General features: G+C 39.6%; 1 long non-coding RNA gene and 1 pseudogene across 1 annotated transcript in view; both read left to right on the forward strand.

Moving 5' to 3' along the window:
• The first annotated feature begins 3,432 nt into the window (after positions 1–3,432).
• On the forward strand, positions 3,433–10,664 carry LOC136404177 (ferritin light chain pseudogene; annotated as a pseudogene).
• Positions 10,665–18,580: 7,916 nt separating this feature from the next.
• Positions 18,581–19,534, forward strand: part of LOC136404393 (uncharacterized) — a 135,710-nt gene continuing 134,756 nt past the window's right edge. The window contains exon 1 of the long non-coding RNA XR_010751240.1: positions 18,581–18,682. This is a non-coding gene — a long non-coding RNA (uncharacterized lncRNA). The remainder of the gene's footprint in view (positions 18,683–19,534) is intronic.

Raw genomic sequence — 19,534 nt, forward strand, 5'->3', positions numbered from 1 at the left:
GGACATATACACAATGAAATACTACACGGCTGTGAAAAAGAAGGAAATCTTACCTTTTGCAATGGCATGGATGGACCTGGAGATTATTATGCTAAGTGAAATAAGCCAGGCAGAGAAAAACAAATATTCTATGACCTCACTTATATGTGGAAATAATGAACATGGTGAACTGAGGAACAGAATAGAGGTAGAGGCGGGGTCACAGGGAACAGAGGAATAGCTGTCAGAGGGAAGGGGGAGGAGTGGATGAGATCAGAGAAGGTGAAAGGATTAGTGAAATTATATATACATAACACATAGATACAGATAACAGGACAGCAAATCCCAGAGGGAAGGGGGGAGGGAATAAAGGGGAGGGAGACAAGGGGGTGAGAGGTGAGGGTGTTATATTGAGTGGGACACTTGAATCCATGTTAACGCAATAAATTAAAATTAATAAAAATTGAAAAATAAATAAATAAAATATAAATCATTCATAGAAACAAAATAATAAAGGCAACATTTTAACTTTTAACATGGAGAAATACAAGTTGGCCATAATAATGTAATAAGAGCATAATTTTCAAATACTTCATTTCAGCATGTGCAGTTTTACAAACTATTCTGAAAGTGAGTGGGCTGTAAAGGGGTTTATACAGGGGTCAGGAAAGCTTTTCTGTAAAGATCTAGCCAGATAATCAATGTGGCCACATGGTCTCTGTTGAATACTCTTCTTTGGTTTTTTTTTGTTTGTTTGTTTTGTTTTTGTTTTTTTGTATTTTTCTGAAGCTGGAAACGAGGAGAGACAGTCAGACAGACTCCCGCATGCGCCCGACCGGGATCCACCCCGCACGCCCACCAGGGGGCGATGCTCTGCCCACCAGGGGGCGATGCTCTGCCCCTCCGGGGCGTTGCTCTGTTGCGACCAGAGCCACTCTAGCGCCTGGGGCAGAGGCCAAGGAGCCATCCCCAGTGCCCGGGCCATCTTTGCTCCAATGGAGCCTCGGCTGCGGGAGGGGAAGAGAGAGACAGAGAAGAAGAAGAGGGGGAGGGGTGGAGAAGCAGATGGGCGCCTCTCCTATGTGCCCTGGCCGGGAATTGAACCCGGGACTTCTGCACGCCAGGCCGACGCTCTACCACTGAGCCAACCGGCCAGGGCCTGTTATTTCTTTTTTACAATATTTAAAAAATAATTTTAGGTTACAGGTTGTTCAAAAATAAGCCATCAGTTAGATTTGTCCCACAAGCCATGATTTAGGACACTGTCCGCAGAAGATAACTGGCAGTGACCATACGACTGACTGCTACAGTGTCAGCTTGTTGCTGCCTCCCCCTGGCGTCCGGCCTGCCTTTACCTCCTTGGCAATTTCTTTAAGGTCACAAAGTACCCACTTTCAAGTGAGATATACCACCTTTGTCTCGGAATTGCTTGTGCTGCCAGTTGACATGCAGTGTCTCCCTTCGCATACATTGCTGGTCTGTGACTTGGTTTCATGCACTTTTGTTATTTCCCCTTGCAGTTGGGAGTCATGATGCTCCTGTTTTCTAGATAACTGAACTTCTGCTGCCTACTTGCTCGTGTTGGGCCTCCTCAAAGTGTCCTCCTTACCTCGCTTTATATACTTTTCCTTCTTCTTCTTTTTTTTTTTTTTCTGAAGCTGGAAACGGGGAGAGACAGTCAGACAGACTCCCGCATGTGCCCGACCGGGATCCACCCGGCACGCCCACCAGGGGCGACGCTCTGCCCACCAGGGGGCGATGCTCTGCCCCTCCGGGCGTCGCTCTGCTGTGACCAGAGCCACTCTAGCGCCTGGGGCAGAGGCCAAGGAGCCATCCCCAGCGCCCGGGCCATCTTTGCTCCAATGGAGCCTTGGCTGCGGGAGGGGAAGAGAGAGACAGAGAGGAAGGAGAGGGGAAGGGGTGGAGAAGCAGATGGGCGCTTCTCCTGTGTGCCCTGGCTGGGAATCGAACCCGGGACCCCTGCACGCCAGGCCGACGCTCTACCACTGAGCCAACCGGCCAGGGCACTTTTCCCTCTTTTTATCTTCTTAGTTACCTCTTGTTAAAGCCCATGAGGGTGGAGCATGGCATCTCTAGAAGGTCAGTCAAGTGCACTGAATATGAGGCAGGTGATCACGAAAGGCCAGGGAGCCTCCCCAGGCCAATGCTTTTTACCCACTTGTGCCACCGCAGGTCAGGCCAGGGAGCCTCCCAGGCCTCGGTTTCCGTGTGGTGCGGGAGCCCCGGCAGGTGCAGTGGACGAGGGCAGTGCTGGAACTCTTGGAGGTCACCGATCTCAGATGATTTAGGCATGCTTGTCAGAGATGCATGCACTTCATTAACACACATGCTCTGCAATGGAAACCAATCACTTTTTTTCAAGTTTCTCCTAGTGACTTTTTAAAAAATTTTGGCTAAATTCTTTTTTCTAGACAGAACATGTTTTGTTCATTCAACAGATATCTGAAATCTGCCATAATTCAGGGAATGTATTAACTGCTAGGACACAAAGAGTATTGATACATTGTGTCCACTGAAGAAACTTCCATTTTTGAAGATTGTTAAAATACAGAATAAATACAAATATAAAGCTTTATATGGGGTGCCATAGGAGCATAGAAGACATTTCTAATTCTTCAGGGGGAAGGGACAACTAGTATAATGTCAGAAAGGAAGTGATGTCTGAGCTGAGTAGAAGAGAGAACGAGAAAAATGGTCCAGTCAGAGGGGATAATATGTGCACAGAGGTGTGGTAGAGTAAAATGTGGTCAGGAGCTAGCCAGAGCATAATGTGACTTGCACACGTGGTATCTAGGAGAGAGGGGTGGTGGTCAGGCACAAATATAGGAATGTGTCAGGTTGTACTCCATGCTGAGGCATAAAGTTTGTTCATCCTGAAGGTAATGGTAAACAAGTGTGGCAAAGCATCGGCACTATAAGGTTTGTGTTTTAAAAGGATCTGTTAGGCGCCTGATGGGTGGTGGTACAGGTCATAGAGCATTGCTGAGGTCCCAAGTTCAAAACCCCAAGGTTGCTGGCTTGAGCATGGGATCATCGACATGATCCCATGGTCGCTGGCTTGAGCCAGCCCCTCCTCTGCCAGTCAAGGCACGTATGGAAAGCAATCAATGAACAACTAAAGTGCTACAACTGCAAGTTGATGCTTCTCATCTCTCTCTCCGTCTCTGTCTCTCTCCCTCTTGCTAAAAATAAAGATCTTTTAGGCTGCGATGTGGAGGTTGGACTGATGAAATCTAAGACTGCAGCAGACAATAATTACAATTGTCTTGCAAAAGGTGGTAAATATCAGAGTTATGGCTGCTACAGAGTGGGTGGCAAAAGGGAAAGGTTTAAGAAATGCTTAGGAAACAACAGCACCTGATGATTAAATGTGAGTGTGAAATAGGGAAATATCCAGAACAATTTCCAGGTTAAGAACTTGAAAGTTTGGAGATGTTAACCAGCAACACTGGAAACACTGAGAGAGGAGCAAGGAGTGAATCAGGAGGCCAGATGAGTCATTCCATCATAGACATGCCAGATCTGAAAACCCCTGGGATGTCCAAGGGAAGAGGTTCAGAACACAGTAGGAGAAGCTGCCTTAGAGGTCAGGAACAGTGGCTCAGCTGGCTGTGTCAGTAACTAGTGATTGGTCGAGGCCACGGCTTCAGATGTGATTGTCCTAAGAGAATTTGGAGCTTGAGCAGTAAAAAGGAGCAAGGAAAACCCCAAGGAATTCCACCTTTTTAAGATGCCAGAAGAAGAGGCTACAAGAGCAATAGGAGTTCAAGAAGAAATGGCCAGAGCGATAGGAAGATAATTGGAACCATGTGCTGCTGAGGAAGGCAGGAGCGGAAAGAGTGCGAGTCCAGTTAGATAAGAAGGGAAAAATTCTCTGTAGAAAACAGGAGATCACCTGCAAGAAACAATTCAGTAAAATAATGGAACCAGAAGCAAATCGGAGGGATTTGGCCAGTAATTAATTAAAGGAGATAATATAAATATTGGAGGTAAAGTCTTCAAAAACACTTTACTTACTGTAAGGAGTTATGCAGATATATAGTAGACTTTTATCAATGTATAATCTTAGGCATAGCCTCTGGACTTGGAACTAACCTTTGAAATAATTTATCTATATTTAATTTGCATGTCTCAATGATAACAGAATCAATAATTCATAGCAGAATCTATAACAACCTCTTATTCTCAACATAAATCACCTCTACAACACTATCCGCTCTGCAGGAAACTCAATATCTTAAAATTACTCTTGTATATTTACTAAATAGCTCCAGTTATTAGAGACCCTATCAGGAATTTCTGTTTTTATGTCCTGGGGCCCCTATCTATCCCTGGACCATTTATAGTCCTTGCTTTCCCACCTGCAGGAAGACAGACATTCTTGCTCTCTGTCACTAGTCACACTGTTCCCTGGGACTTTCCCATTATCGCTGTCCCTGAGTTTGACAAGCAAGAAATCACACCCTCATCCCTCCTTTACTTGCTTTCTTCAAAGGTGATCACTTAGGTCCTTTGTGACTTAAAGGGGTTTGGGAATCTTCCTGCTAATGACTACAGAGAAATAAACAAGAGTAACAAACAAACAAACATGAGAAAATTTTAAAACTTCAGAAGTCTTAGAGTTAAGATCTTTAGTTCATGAGTGAGGTATTATCTTCTCACAGAAGAATACATGGACCTTTTCTTCTATGCCTATGTCACGACTCACGAAATCACCTCTTTCATATTCTCCCCCCCCCCCAAATTTCATGTTCTTGTGTTCTTTATGGCCTTTCTAGCAGGAGAACTCAAAGGTGACATCAAGACTGACCAAGAAGCCATCCTCTGTAACACCTCTGAGAACCTACAGGCTAGCTGATGACCCCCACTCCACTGGCCTCAGCCCTCAAAGAAATGACCACCTTTGTGTCTTTCCATATAGAGCTGAAATACACATCCTAATTCTAAAATACAAATATTTTCCATCCATTCCAGTTCAACCTCATTTGTTCATTTTACATTCTTGTTTAGTTCTTCTGTAAATTGTTGATTTAAATACAAACTAGAGCAGGACAAAGGAAAGAGGTCTGACGCATGAATGTGGGGACCATCTTCCATGTGGTGATCAACCCGCTAGCTATGTTCTTTAGAAAGAGTCACTCAAAAGTTACAGACCCATTTAACTGTTGTATAATTCAGTTTCCACTATATCGCCGTGTTCATGAAGTGGTTTGAGAAATGCTTTGCTGAAATTCAGATACACTATAATGAGAGGGGACGGTGCAGAGGTCATAAGCATGGAATCTGGAGCCACATAAACTGGTTCTGAATCCTAGCTCTTCAGTATACTAGGTTTGCGACCATGTGAAGGTTACTTAAACTCTCTGTCCCTCAGAATGCTCATCTACAAAATGAGGACAATGTAATACCACATACGGTTTTCATAAGGATTAGATAAAATAACCCACATAAAGCACTTAACAGATACTTGATAGATAGCAAGTATCCAATAAATGTTAGCTTTTTAAACCATAAAATGGTAGCTCTCGACTGGCGCCGGGAGAGAGTATTGAATAATCAGAATCTCCATGTAGAACAGGAAAGATACCTTGGGAACATGCTCTAGCTGATTCTAACACACTACTCCTCCATCTTGGTTAAGATCCAGGGGTATTTCCTTTTCTCTTTTGAGATGTGCTGTCCCATGCCACATAATGAAATTTCTATGTTTCAGTCAATGACAGATCATATATACTGCAGTACCCCATAAGATTACAATGGTTTATGAACAAAAAGTTATTTGCAATGTTGGAAGAAAAGGTTGGACTTGGCCCTGGCTGGTGGCTCAGAGGATAGAGCAATGGCCAGGCATATGGATGTCCCAGGTTTGATTTCTAGTCAGGACACACAGGAGATGCAACCATCTACTTCCTCCCCTCTCTTTCTCCCTTCCCTCTCCTTTCCTCTCTCACAGCCAGTGGCTCATTTGGTTCCAGTGTGGCCTCAGGTGCTGAGGATGGCTCTGTTGGAGTACATCAGCCTTAGGCGCTGAAAGTGGCTCAGTATTCAAGCATCAGTCCCAAATGGGGTTGCAGGGTGGATCCTGCTCAAGGTGCATGTGGGAGTCTGCGTGACTATCTCCCTTCCTCTCACCTGAAAATAAATAAATAAATAAAAGGTTGGATCCAATTATAGTGTCGAATATATTGCTAGCTCTAGGTGGTTTAAATAGCCAGCGAGCTACTCACTTGCTGTGCACCCATGACTAAGACCAGGAGCTGGTGAGAGAGCCAGGGGAAAAGGCTGGGGAGTGGGGAGCTCAGAGCCTGCCCCTGTGGGCATGTGACACACACGCGCCCACACACTTGTGTGCACACACTCATTTCCATCCATCTCTTTCTGTCTTTCTTTCCTCCCAGTCTTGTTCCCCTTCCCTTTTTTTTTCACCCCATCCTTCTTACTCTTTCTCCCTTTTATTATATATTTCTCATCTCAGTCTTCATATTTCTGGGTCTCTGTTGGTCTCTGCTATCCCTTTTTCTCTCTTTTCTTCCTTCCTTTCTCTCTTCCTCCATCCCTCCTCCTGATGTGCACACACACACTTTGTCTTTTATACCATATGATTTATTGTACCTTTGTTATGGTTAGCTGTGTTTATATAAACAAATACTTACCCTTGTGTTACACACCCTACAATATTCAGTGCAATAACATGTCCCACATATCTGCACCCTAGGAGCAATAATTTATACCATATAGCCTAGGTGTGTAGTAGGCTATACCATATAATATAAGTACACTCTATGATGTTCACACAATAACAAAATCCCCTAACAATTCATTTCTCAGAATGTATCCTCATTGTCAAGTGGTGCATGACTGATTATATTGTCATTATAAATAAAAAGAAACCAGAGTTGGTGGACTGGTGGTGGTACAGTGAATAGAGCATCAACCTGGGACCCTGAGGTCACTGGCTTGAGCACGGGCTCATCTGGCTTGAATGCAGGCTCACCCTGAGCATGGGTCACCAGCTTGAGCGTGGGATCATCAACATGACCCCATGGTCAGTTGATTGAGCTCAAAGGTCACTGACTTGAAGCCCAAGGACACTGTCTTGAGCAAGCAGTCACTGGCTTGGCTGGAGCCCCCGTCCCCCTGCCAAGGCATGTATGAGAAACAATGAAAGTATAACTAAAGTGCCGCAACTACAAGTAGATGCTTCCCATCTCTTTCCCTTTTTGTCTCTTACCCTGCCACACTCACTAAAAAAAATGAAATATGACTTTATTTGTTATGGGCTGAATGTTTTCTGTCTAAATTCATTTGTTGAAGTCTTAACCCTAGAGCTTTATAATGAGACTATATTTGAAGATAAGATCTTTAAAGAGGTGATTAAGGTAAAATGAGGTCATTAAGGTAGCCCTAATCTAATATGATTGATATACTTAGGAGAAGTGGAAATTTGAAGACAGATACAAAGGAAGGACCATATGAAGACAGGGAGAGGATGGCCAGGTGAAGCCAAGGAGACAGGCCTCACAAGAAACCAACAATGCCAGCACCCTGGTCTCAGACATCTTGTCTCCAGAATTGTGAGCAAATAATTCCTGTTAAGTCGCTCAGTCTATGGTACTTTTATGGCAACCCTAGCTATCTAATACATAATCTCATTGATTCCACTCAATGAAGGAGATTTTTAAGGATTTCCAAGCTGTTTGTTAATTCTGTCTAGAATTGTGCTAGAGTCAATAACTCAGTTTATGGCACGTGGTTTGCAAGATCTAGTTTCTTTAACTCTTTAAAGATTGGGTATATACATAGGTAGCCTTTCAGCACCTCCCTTGTCCACCCCAATTCACTGACACCAGCTCTTTTTGTATCCCAGATATAATCTGTATGGGTAATGAGAGTCAAACTCGTTTAGAGTAATTATGTACTCTCCCTTTTATCTCTTAGTCAATCTCAGGCTTCTTCACAAATCTTTTACTTCTTTTCAGTCAATCATGTGGGCAAAGATGATAAAAGAAAATTAGAATGTGAACAAGTTCATCTTCTCTCTGGCATCTTATGAAATTCTTGCTCTGAATATATTTAATTTTATAGTTATTTGAATTTTTGTCAGCTTTATCTTAATCTGGGCTTTATTCTGATGAACCTATTATAACAGGTTGGAAGCGATCTTCTGTATTTTTCCGGACTGTTTGTCTCTCCTGTTATCTTTTGTAGGATGGAAACACTGAACTCAGAGTCAAAGCATGTGAATGCCATCTATTGCTTGTAGCCTGGGTCAAGTTGCATAATCTAAATTTCTTTATCCGTGAAATATAGCTAAAAATATTTCATCTTATAAGGGAAGCCATTATAGACTTATGGTTACATTATACATGTGTGTTTGTGTGTCCTTTCTCATCTCTCCTCCATTTTAATGCAGATACCAAAAACGTCAAAGTTCCTTCCTACGCCATCATCTTTTCTTTCCTAAGCACAATTTCTTTGCTGGTAATTTTCTCTCCTCACTGAGACATAGCCCCATTTACATTCTCTGATTTAGGGTCAGAAGTTCCTTTTCTCTGTTGTAAAAACTGTTTTATACTAGTTTGTCATGCATACCTATCTTTGCATAGTATGGTGACAAGTTGCTTTCCCCTATAACCCTTAGTGGAAGGAGAAAATAAAGCACAATTTTGGCAGCAACAAACATCTTTTGATTCTTTCAGACAAAATATAAGACCCAGCTTTGTACAGAGGTTGTGTTTTACTGTTTTCACGCAAGGCATCATGGCACAGAGGAAAGAGGGCTTGCTTTCGGGTCAGCTGGACCTGAGACCCTGCTCTGCAGCTTTTAAACTCTTTGACTCTGACCAAGTTCCTGAACCTCACCTCACTAGGTCTCTCTATTTCCACACTGAAAAGTGACACTAATAATTACTGCAAGGGAATGCCCTCAGTGGCACCCTTGGAACTGTTTCCTGCTTCAACAGTGTTTAAATGCGCCTGACTAGGCAGTGGCACAGTGAATAGAGAGTCAGATTGGGATGCGGAGGACCCAGGTTTGAGACCCCGAGGTCGCTAGCTTGAGCGCGGGCTCATCTGGTTTGAGCAAAGCTCACCAGCTTGGACCCAAGGTCGCTGGCTTGAGCAACTGGTTACTCGGTCTGCTGAAGGCCCACGGTCAAGGCACATATGGGAAAGCAATCAATGAACTAAGGTGTCGCAACAAAAAACTGATGATTGATGCTTCTCATCTCTCTCCCTTCCTGTCTGTCTGTCCCTCTCTCTGACTCTCTCTCTGTCTCTGTAAAAAAAAACCCACAACAAAACAACAACAACAACAAAACAGTGTTTAAATGCAACAGACCCAGGCACGCCTTTTCTTCCAGCCTCTCATCACTTTCCAACCTCTTTTCCAGTCACCACCTTGGGAACTACCTCAGCTGTCTATGGGCTCTAAGACCAGCCAACACCAGTTTTTGAGCTTAACTTTTTATTGCTGAGCAACAATGAGCTCCCAAACTCAGAAATTATTCCAACATGTAGGCCACCATCAACCAGCTGGTCCACCTGCATCTGTGGGCTTCCTACAGCTCTCTCTCTCTCTGGGCTTCTATTTTGACCACAAGGATGTGTCTATAAAAGGCATGGGCCACTTCTTCTGCAAGTTGACTAAGGAGAATCTTGAAGGCATCAAGAAACTCTTGAAGATGCAAAACAAGTGCCGTGGCCATGCCCTTTTCCGGAACATGCAGAAGCCTTCACAAGATGGGTGGGGTAAACGCAGGACTCTGTGGAAGCTGCCGTAGTCATGGAGAAGAACCTGAGCCAGGCTCCTTTGAATCTGTACCCTGGGTTCTGCCCACACGAACCCTCAGCTCTGTGACTTCCTGAAATTCCGCTTCCTGGAGGAGGAGGAGAAACTCAACAAGAAAATGGGCAACTATCTGAGTAACCTCCGCAGGCTGGCCAGACCCCAGGCAGGGCTGGGCGAATATCTCTATGAAAGGCTCATCCTCAAGCATCACTAGGAACCTTTGGAGCCCAGAGCCTTTGAGGCCCCTTCTGCCTTCCTCTGGTGTCTGCCTTCTGCCTGAGCTTCTCCCTGCAACCACTAAGCATTTTTTAAACCACCCTGGATCCCTCTTCTATGCCTTGGACCAAACAGAAACAATAAAACTCTCTGCAGAAAAATAATAAAAATAATTACTTTGAGGGTTAAGTTATACAATGTATATGTAGTGCCAGGTATATCACACTTGCTTCATAAATATTGAACCTCTTTGTTCTACTACTACATGGTATGTGTTACATTCTCTTCTCACTCTTTTATAATTTTTCATTGAGAAAATTCCAAATCATAGTCAATAAATATTTCTTGCTTATCTGTTTTGAGAACTGAGGTAGATGTAAAAGATACAATGAAAGAAAGGTATAACTCTCCCCACCTTTCCTGCAAGGGGATTATAATCCAATTGGGGAAGTTAAACATATCTAAAAAGTAGTAAGTGGCAGAACATGACCATGCTTAGACTAAGACTAAATAATTTAATAAAAAAATTAGAAAAAAGGCTTTAAAGTGAAGAAATGAGATGAAATCATGCTAAAAACAAAATGTTGTTTTACAATATCTAGTGTTATTATTCTAAAATTATGAGTAGCTCAGTATTTAGAGGAGAAGGTAATGAATAGAAAATCAATGCAATGAAAACAGTAATTTATTCATATTTTTATTTTTTTTTAAATAAGAATACTCTAAAGGCTTATCATACTGAAATAAAATTAATTCCCTTTCAAAAGAATTTCAATTATTTCATTTTATTCTATTATATAGGATGTAGGAAAGTAGCTAAGATACAGCTTAAATTTGAAGACTTTGTTCCCTCTCATTTGAATTCAATGTAGTAAATACAAGACATAATTAGGCTAATAGTCAATAGCAACTCATTTCTTGTTGACATAGCTACATTTCTGTAAACTCTCATTATTTGTCCAGAGTCTTTAAAAAACAACAACAAAATCCGAGCTCATGACTAAGACAGTACTTACTAAAACAAGAACCAAATAAAGCTGCCTTGATCACATCCATGAGGTAATTCAGTTGAACTATATACTTCATGAAACCTGAATACAATAGTTCAAATCTCTGAATGTAGAGGGATAATCAAGGTAGAGAGTTTATTGTGGGGGCGACTAAAATTGCATAAGAGAAATAATGATCTGTCCTTTAATTACTTTCCTTTGTAGCAAGCTTAGATCAATATCAACTGTTTGTTTTATTTAAGCTCCTTTATTTTTCTTTTTTTAAAAAGACATTGCGTGACTACACAAGTACTAAGAGAGCTAAGAGAAACTCAAAAGCATTTGGCAAGTAAGGTAGAAAGCACGATAAAGTGACATAAACTTGGTCCTGCAAAGAAAGGCTTGTGCTGTGGCAAACACTTGACAGGCCATGAAGAATAAGAGACAGAATAAATGATTATCTTTTGTCTAATTTTTCTGAAGTATAGTAAAATCATGATAAATATGTGAAAATGAAAAAGTTTGAGATGATGCATGGATTGGTGTTTTTAATTAAAATTTCTGGGTGTCCCTTTAGAAGAACAATACATACAGGGGAGCCTAATTAGTTGCCACTTTTAATCTTCCTCTGGGTTCTCATTGGCCATGTGTTATTATTATTATTATTGTTTTATTTTTTGCCAAGGAAAATGAGGAAATGAATATTAGCTTTCTAAAACAAAGGATACTCCAGAAGCAAACCCAAAGTTCCCATCCCATGCCAAGTTGGAAAGAATGTATGGATGTGAAAGAAAACATCCTTTGAGGGTGGCCTGTGTTGAGGGCGCATCTTGTGATCTACTAGGGACATTGCACCTGGTTCCCAACTGATGCCACAGACAAATAAAACCACATACTTCGCTTGGGTGTGGCATCATACTGAGGCAAAGGCTTCTTTAAATTAGTTTCCTTTGAATGGGCAAATTTACACATGACTTCAAAGACAATCCAGAAACAGTCGAGGTATTCATGCTAATGCTATGAAGGACGTAGGTTCTTTTCGGGATGGCCGGAAAAGTGTCACAAACCTTCTTTAAAGAATTGTATCTCTGCATTGGTGAAGCCACTCTGTCACCACTGTGCTGAAATAGTTTTGAAAAGCGTTATGCTGCCATATTTTTGGGACATATTGTCTTGCCTCATTCCAGCCAACAATAAATTTACATGGAATATCTCTTGTGAGTCCTGACTTTGCTATTCATTGACCATATGTTTCAATTTTCTCATCACTGCCTTTCTCATGATGTTGTTATGTTGTTCAGTAAAAGTGGTAAAATACTAACTGGTACATAATCAGCACTCAGAAAATGCAGGCATTATTGTTATTGATGTATTATAAATACTATGAAGTCATATTTAATTTAAATACTCAGAGAATGAGGTATTTTGAAAATGATCAAGAATTAAATGAAAATTTCTTTTTGTCAAAAGTGATAAATGTTATTCCAATTCTTATAGAAATGTACTTATGACATTTCTTGACTTGTAAAGATAATGTCATTTCTGATGATAATTTTGCATTGTCTCAGGACATCCTTTTGAACATGACTGGTCATTATAAAATAGAACTGGAAAAGTATGGAAATTTAGAATTTACTATACATTGACCCAAGTAATCCTCTTGAGGAATTTTTAATTTTTAAATGTATATCTAATGTGAGTTTTCCCCATACAACTTGCTTTTAAAAGCAGAAAACAAGATACAAATCCAACTGGATGGTTCCACTTAGTTGGTTTAGCTCACTGAAATTTAAGTATTCTCAAATTGTTCACAATTTCTTGCATGTTTACATCCTTTGAATATGGGCTTTTAGATGAATTCCTCAAACACTGACATTTAATTTGTACTGTTTGAATCTAAATTGCTGTGTAAAAGATAGATGCTTAGAAGGCCCAGCCAAGATACACATGGTTAGAAATTTAAATACCTTATTTGATAAATTAAAATTTCAACCGAAACCCAGATAACAGAAGAAAGATGATATAATTTTAGACCCATAAGAAATTAAAAATTATAAGAGAACACTTTCCACAATTCTTTGCTAATCTACTTGAAAAACTTGATGAAGTATATGATTTTCCTAAAAAATATATAAATGTAAGAAATGAAAACAAGGAGAAGTTAAAAGAGCAACGACAAAGGAACAAATAATCACACACACAAAAATCAACAAAATTGTAAAAGAATTGTTCTTTATCCTGCACTTTCCTGTAAGTCTTATGATAACTTTCTGGACAATCTTTTTAAAATAAATTATGTTTATGCTAATAAATCTATTTCAGAGCACATATAACAATGGACATGGTAGTTTATTACATGTTGCAAGCATAATCTACTAAAATTTGGCAAAGATAACAAGCAAAAATAAGATTATAAAATACAAAGTCAAATAAAAATCCATCAGGGTATTAAAAAATAGCATTTATTTTAGTAATACAATAACAGTTCAACATTAGGAAATAGCGATTCAATATAATTGAAGAGTTGCAGTTATACCAGAGAACAAAGATCAGAGACTGATAGCCAATGAATTTTATATTTATTTAAACATTAAACATCAAATAAGACACAGTAGATTAATTAAAAACTTCTTTATTATAGACCAGTCTTTTTTTTAAATAAATTTTGAGACTTCTGAAAATATTGGGAAACCTGCTCGTCTTCACTTTTGTTTTAGTTCTATTATTAAAAAATTCTTTCACAGGTGTCAGCGTTGTTCAAAATAAGCCCTTCAAACTCAACAGTTTGTGGCTCACATGGAGACGGGAAGGACTGTTACCTGAAGTTCTGTTGGTTTTAATATACGGTTACAGGCACAATCATTTACCACTCCCCCTCTGATGTTTATGCAGCACTCTGCCTGAGTCTGCTCTCAAGGCTGAGAAGCTGTGGGCAGCACCTCTGTGTAGACATAAGCTCTAACTTGGAGTTTCTGAGGTTCCAGCTCCATTATTTTTTTTTTGATGTGAAAAAAAAATTCACTTTTTACCCTCATATGATGGTAAGTAGAAAATGTAGATTGACTGCCTAATCTCTTTAGAAAAATTTACCCTGGAAGAGAACTACAGTGTAGAAATCCTTTCTAGCAAACCTCTTGCTGTGGCTGTCTTTAGTCATTCCCATGGGCTCTCACATCTCCCGTGTCAGCTGCTCCCCTTTGTGTGGGCTCCTGTCACTAATGGCTGACAATAGCACTTCCTTTCTGCCAAATCTTCTGTAGGACAGGGTTGCCACTGTTCCTCACTTCTTCATATACCCAGAACTGCCAGAACCACATAATGACAGCACATGTCCATAGTCTTTTAAGTTGCTTGGGGAAGCAAATCTATATACATGATGCTGGGAGACATCATGGAACCACTTTTCAGTACTCATTTATGATTGCCAGAGGAAGGTTATAGATTCCCTAGCTCATTTTTAGTTTGGGGTGAGCTTTTATACTCTCCAAGAACATGCCTCCAAGGGCAAGACTATGCAGAATCTTTTACTTCCTTTTAGAAATGGTGGAAGTCAGGATACTAGAGTATTTGGCAAACAAGCCACATTCATTTTCAGGCTTTCCTCCTAGGACACTGGAAAAATAAGTACCCAAAGACTAAAAAAAAATTACCAGGTAGCCATAGTTCCACAGGATAGGCATGCAAAATAAATTCTTTGCACACTATGACACAAGTTTGAGCACATGCACACATGTACCCTGTAATGTTTGCCTCTGCATGTGTATAATACACAGAAAATATTTACTGTTCAAATCTGTGTGTTCATGTTGTGGTAAGTCCCTCAAAAGCATTTACTCCCCCCCCCCACCGTCACACACAGTATAATTAAAACTAGATCCCAAAACTAAGTCCAAGGTTTACATCTGGGGATTAAAGTACAATGATATATATAGTATGGGAACAAGAGGCAGCAATGGATACAAAAAGCACTGGGCTGAGTTTTAAAGAGGTTTAGTGTGTGCTGTCTCCTGGATATAATTCTGACTTTGATAATTTGATTTGCTTATCTAAAAAATATAAAGGACTACATATATCCAGTGGGATCACAAATGCACTCAAACTACACTCCAATGTGTAGAGAAAATGTGCTGTCTTTATTTTATCCTGTAACAAAGCTGATTTCTATCATAAGTACACACAATGCTAGGTACTAGATAATATTATAGACCAATTTAGTGCTTTCTGATGCAACAATTTAAACAATCTCATTAGGTAAATTCTCAATCTCATTCAGATAAAATGTATAGATGTTCTTTTTCCGACTCTGTTTTTCTCAAGGATAGTGTATGGACACTTAGGGATAGAAGTTGCCCAATCGGTCCTGTCCCTGTGCCCCTACATAATCTGGTGTGTCTGCTGTATGTATAACTTGTGGGCTGGTCTCTTGGTTTGACAGGGTTGGCCATGTCCCCCAAAGACATGGCTTTCCTCACCTCCTTTACGTCATAGTTGTGACTCCAAAATAAGTGAAAAGCAGACATGTTGAATGAGAGAAAACATTTTGAAACTATATATTCAATAAGGGGTTAATATCCAAAATATGCAAGAAACTCATACAACTCAATAACCAAAAAACAAATAACTTAATTTTTAAAATGGGCAGAGAGTCTGAAAAGACAGTTTTCAAAAGAAGATATACAAATGGCCAACGGGTATATGAAAAGGTGCTCAATGTCACTAATCCTCAGGAAAATACTCTACCATGTGACGTCCGATGTCATCTTGTGAGTTTCTTCATCCTGGAAATCTGGAAGAAGGAAAGAACACGTGTGGTACATTTTTTTAAAAAAACTGGCCTGGAAGTGATAACTCAGCACTTTAACTGACTTTCCACTGGCTAGGATTTAGCCACATTTAGTCACTCCTCACTGAAGGAAGCCTGGGCGTGTAGCTTCTCCATACAACCAGGAAAAGGAAGGGAACAGAATGATTGGTGGGTAAGAGTTGCTACACAGTCTGAAATAAGGTCAGCAGGCCTAGCTGTTGATATAGTATGCAGCAGGAGCTGAGATAATTAGAAAAGCCTATCTTTCTTGTAGTGACTGGCTTTCAGACCTATTTTCTCCCAATGAGCTTTTTGAAAGATCTATTTTGACACTCAAAGCTGAGTGCTTGGATTGAGATGGCCTGCAAAAGTTGATAGGAAACTCTCTATAGCAACAAGATTTATAGGATATGGATATTCACTGAAAAGACTTAAAACTTTTCTGTCTCTATCATGTTTGTTTTATACAAGGGTGTCCTAAAACTAAAATAAAATGATATACATTGTTTATAAGATAATTGCACACACCAACATTTTGTTGGTTTGACAATAAAATGTAGAATGAAATTTTTATTTCAAAAATTGGTTGATTTTGAATAACAATATATCAGTACTAGAACTATCTCCAAATGTTCCTACACACCCTAGAAGAAGCTAGAGAATGCATCATATTTACCATTACATCCCTCTCTCTTTCTACAGCATTACTTACTTATACAATAAGTATTGAGCACCTACTATATTCTATGCACCTTTTTAGATACTGGGTGCCCATCTGGAATGACTAACTCCCTTTTGTTCATGAAGACTACATTCTGTTGCATTACTTGCATTGTTGTGGGCTTATACACCAGTAGCTAGCCCAGTGTTCAAACTTTATAAATACTTGCCAAATGAGTAAGAATTGAATTAATATAAACTGTAAAATACAGGGTGGTTTTTGGTTCTTTAAACTTCTAGGAAAAAAAGGAGCATATTGAATCTGATCAAAGAAATTTGTAAAAAAAGTGAAAATATAGCACTTACTAACTATGCTCTCAGTATTTATTGCTATAATTAATAGCTATTAGGTTGTGAAAATATCTTCAGAACCAACTCACTTCTCCCACCTAATTGCTATTCAATAATAAATCATAGTTGTTAATAAAAGGTAAAGTGTATCATTGAAATGAATACAAACATAGTCTAGGGAAAATATTTAATACTCTTTTTTAATTATAAAAAAGTTTAAATATAGCCTCCAAAATTATTACCTTTCTTTCTTTTTTTGTTTCTTTCTTTCTTTCTTTTTTTGTGAGTGGGAGGATATGAGGCAGACTCCTTCATGCACCTGACGGAAGCCAGGCAGCAACCTGTCTGGGGCGAGTGCTTGAATACCAAGCTATTTTTAGCACCTGAGGCTGACTCCGGAACCAGCCAAGCTATCATTAGTGCTTGAGGCCATGTTCAAATCAATCAAGCCACTGGCTGTGGAGGGGAAGCAAGAGAGAAAGGGGAGAAGGAGAGGGAGAGGGAAAGAAGCATATGGTTGCTTCTCCTGTGTGCCCTGATCGGAAATCAAACCCAGGACATCCACATGCTGTGCCAACACTCTATTTACTGAGCCACCAGCCAGGGCCTTCAAAATTATTTTGATAACTTATATAATTTCCAGGAGAAATGTTAATGGCTTATGTACATAATTATACCTGTGGTTGTAAGTGTTTTTGTAATCAAGCAATTGTTTCATAAAAACATGTGAATACCAGCCAAATTGGTAAACAACAATAATAGAATCAGCATATAACTATCAATAGAGCACTTTTAATTCGGTTCCATACTTTCATTTCAACTTCTCATTTTATTTAGTCACTAAGTGGTTTTTAAGAAAAACAAGACAACTCTAAATGAACTTGAACTCAGGTAACATTCAGAGGTTTGCAGATTGAACTATGGAAAATTAACAATTGGAAAATGAACACTGGGAGCAGTTAGTATTGTTTCATCACTGAATTACAGTGTCACCTTGAGCAGGTTCTTTAACTGTCTTGCCCTTAATCATTTACCGTCTGTTAGATGGGAAAACTTCCTCCATGGTTTTATAAAGATTAGATAATAACTATAAAGTAATTTCTGGAATAAAGCTCTTGGCAGAGGTGCAACAGGGATAGATAATAGTTTATCATTAACCAGAAAAATGGAATTAAACTATCCAAGTCATGGGAAGCAGTAATGGCTGAGAGGTCCAGAGCATTAGATTGTGTATAAAGTGTGAATCAGTAAATATTAGGATGAACAAAGAGAATGTGATGTCTAACACTGGCCCAACATTTCTTCATGCCACAAAGACGTCTTCTACTTAAACCTGATACTTGAGTCCTGTGGTAGTCATAGAGTAGGAAAAAATTTGAAAATATGCTTTCAAGCATAAGCATTTAAACTTGTTTGGGAAACATTCATTAAAAGCATTTGTCGGGAAATGGAAGGTTTATTAAAGAGTTACTCATCCTACTTCTAGCCATTATTTCATAGACCAATCAACAGCCCGGGAAGGAGCTGTTGAAAACAATGCACAGCAGGGAATTCTGTACTTCAGAGCTGGAAAATTTGTATCTGTAGTAGGTAAGTCTCCAGTGTGATTTTCCAATAGCAATCTTTGAAGGAAGAATAACTCCCTTGAAGGAGATGAGGTCATTGAATCAGAAACAAGCGGGGGACATCTGACCTGAAAGTGAACTTAGATTAGGGAGTGAGACTATAGATTAGATCACTTCTCTGAGAGCCAACCAGGAAGTCTCCATAGGAAAAATGAAGATATAGTATTATTATTATAGAGCCAGTATATTAATTGGCCTTTATATTTATTCCAAGAAGTCAGAATCCCAGGATGGTTAGTGGATACAGGTGTGTGTTGTAGGTGTGCTTTATAAAAGTTCCATGTGAATGTGTGTGTTTTTTTTATTTCATGTGATTGTGTTCTTACTTAAAGATATTGGCTCACTTCCCTATTAAAGGAGTTCTATTGTGAATTCTTTTGTAAAGAGTAAAACTTTTGGCAGGGATAAAATTACCAACCAATTGACTCTTTTAAACGTAATATTTGTTCAAGGTGTGGTGTACCTTAATGAGTAGTAAGAAGCCTTCTATCTTGGAAAATTCAGTCAATAAATGTCTATATGAACACTTACTACATGTAAGGAATTGTGTTTGGTTTGTAAGGTATTAAAGAATGAATCAGACATCGCCTCTTACTGAGCTCACAATTTAATGTGGGGGATTGTTTCTATAAAATTAATTGTGGGAGATGGAGCATATCACATGAGCTATATTTTTTTTTTGAGAAAATGTGAAATCATGAAGAGAATGCTACTGGATAGAATTAAGAAATATTCCTTGGAGTAGGCAAAGTGTGAGGTGGACCTTAAAGAATAAGTAGGATTTTCAATAATGAAAAGGAAGAAAGGGTATCCAAGACAAAAGAAAATACAGTACCGGCTAAGCCATTATTCATGAAAACCCACTGTATATCCTAAACTCGAGGAGTGGGGCAGTGGCCAGAGTATATAAACCTGTGACGGGAGAAAGTGAACTCTGGGCTGTGCCCACCTTAATAAAAAGCTGTTACTTCCCTTCATCACATAGGTAATGAAGGATCATTAAATGTCCTTGACCATAGGAATGGCATCATTAGACTTGTGCTTTAAAGAAAATTAAACGGCAGTGTGGTGAATGAATTGCCAAGTAGAGTGTTTGTGA

The sequence above is a fragment of the Saccopteryx leptura genome, chromosome 4 (genome assembly GCF_036850995.1).
Source record: "Saccopteryx leptura isolate mSacLep1 chromosome 4, mSacLep1_pri_phased_curated, whole genome shotgun sequence".
Taxonomy (NCBI): Eukaryota; Metazoa; Chordata; class Mammalia; order Chiroptera; family Emballonuridae; genus Saccopteryx; species Saccopteryx leptura.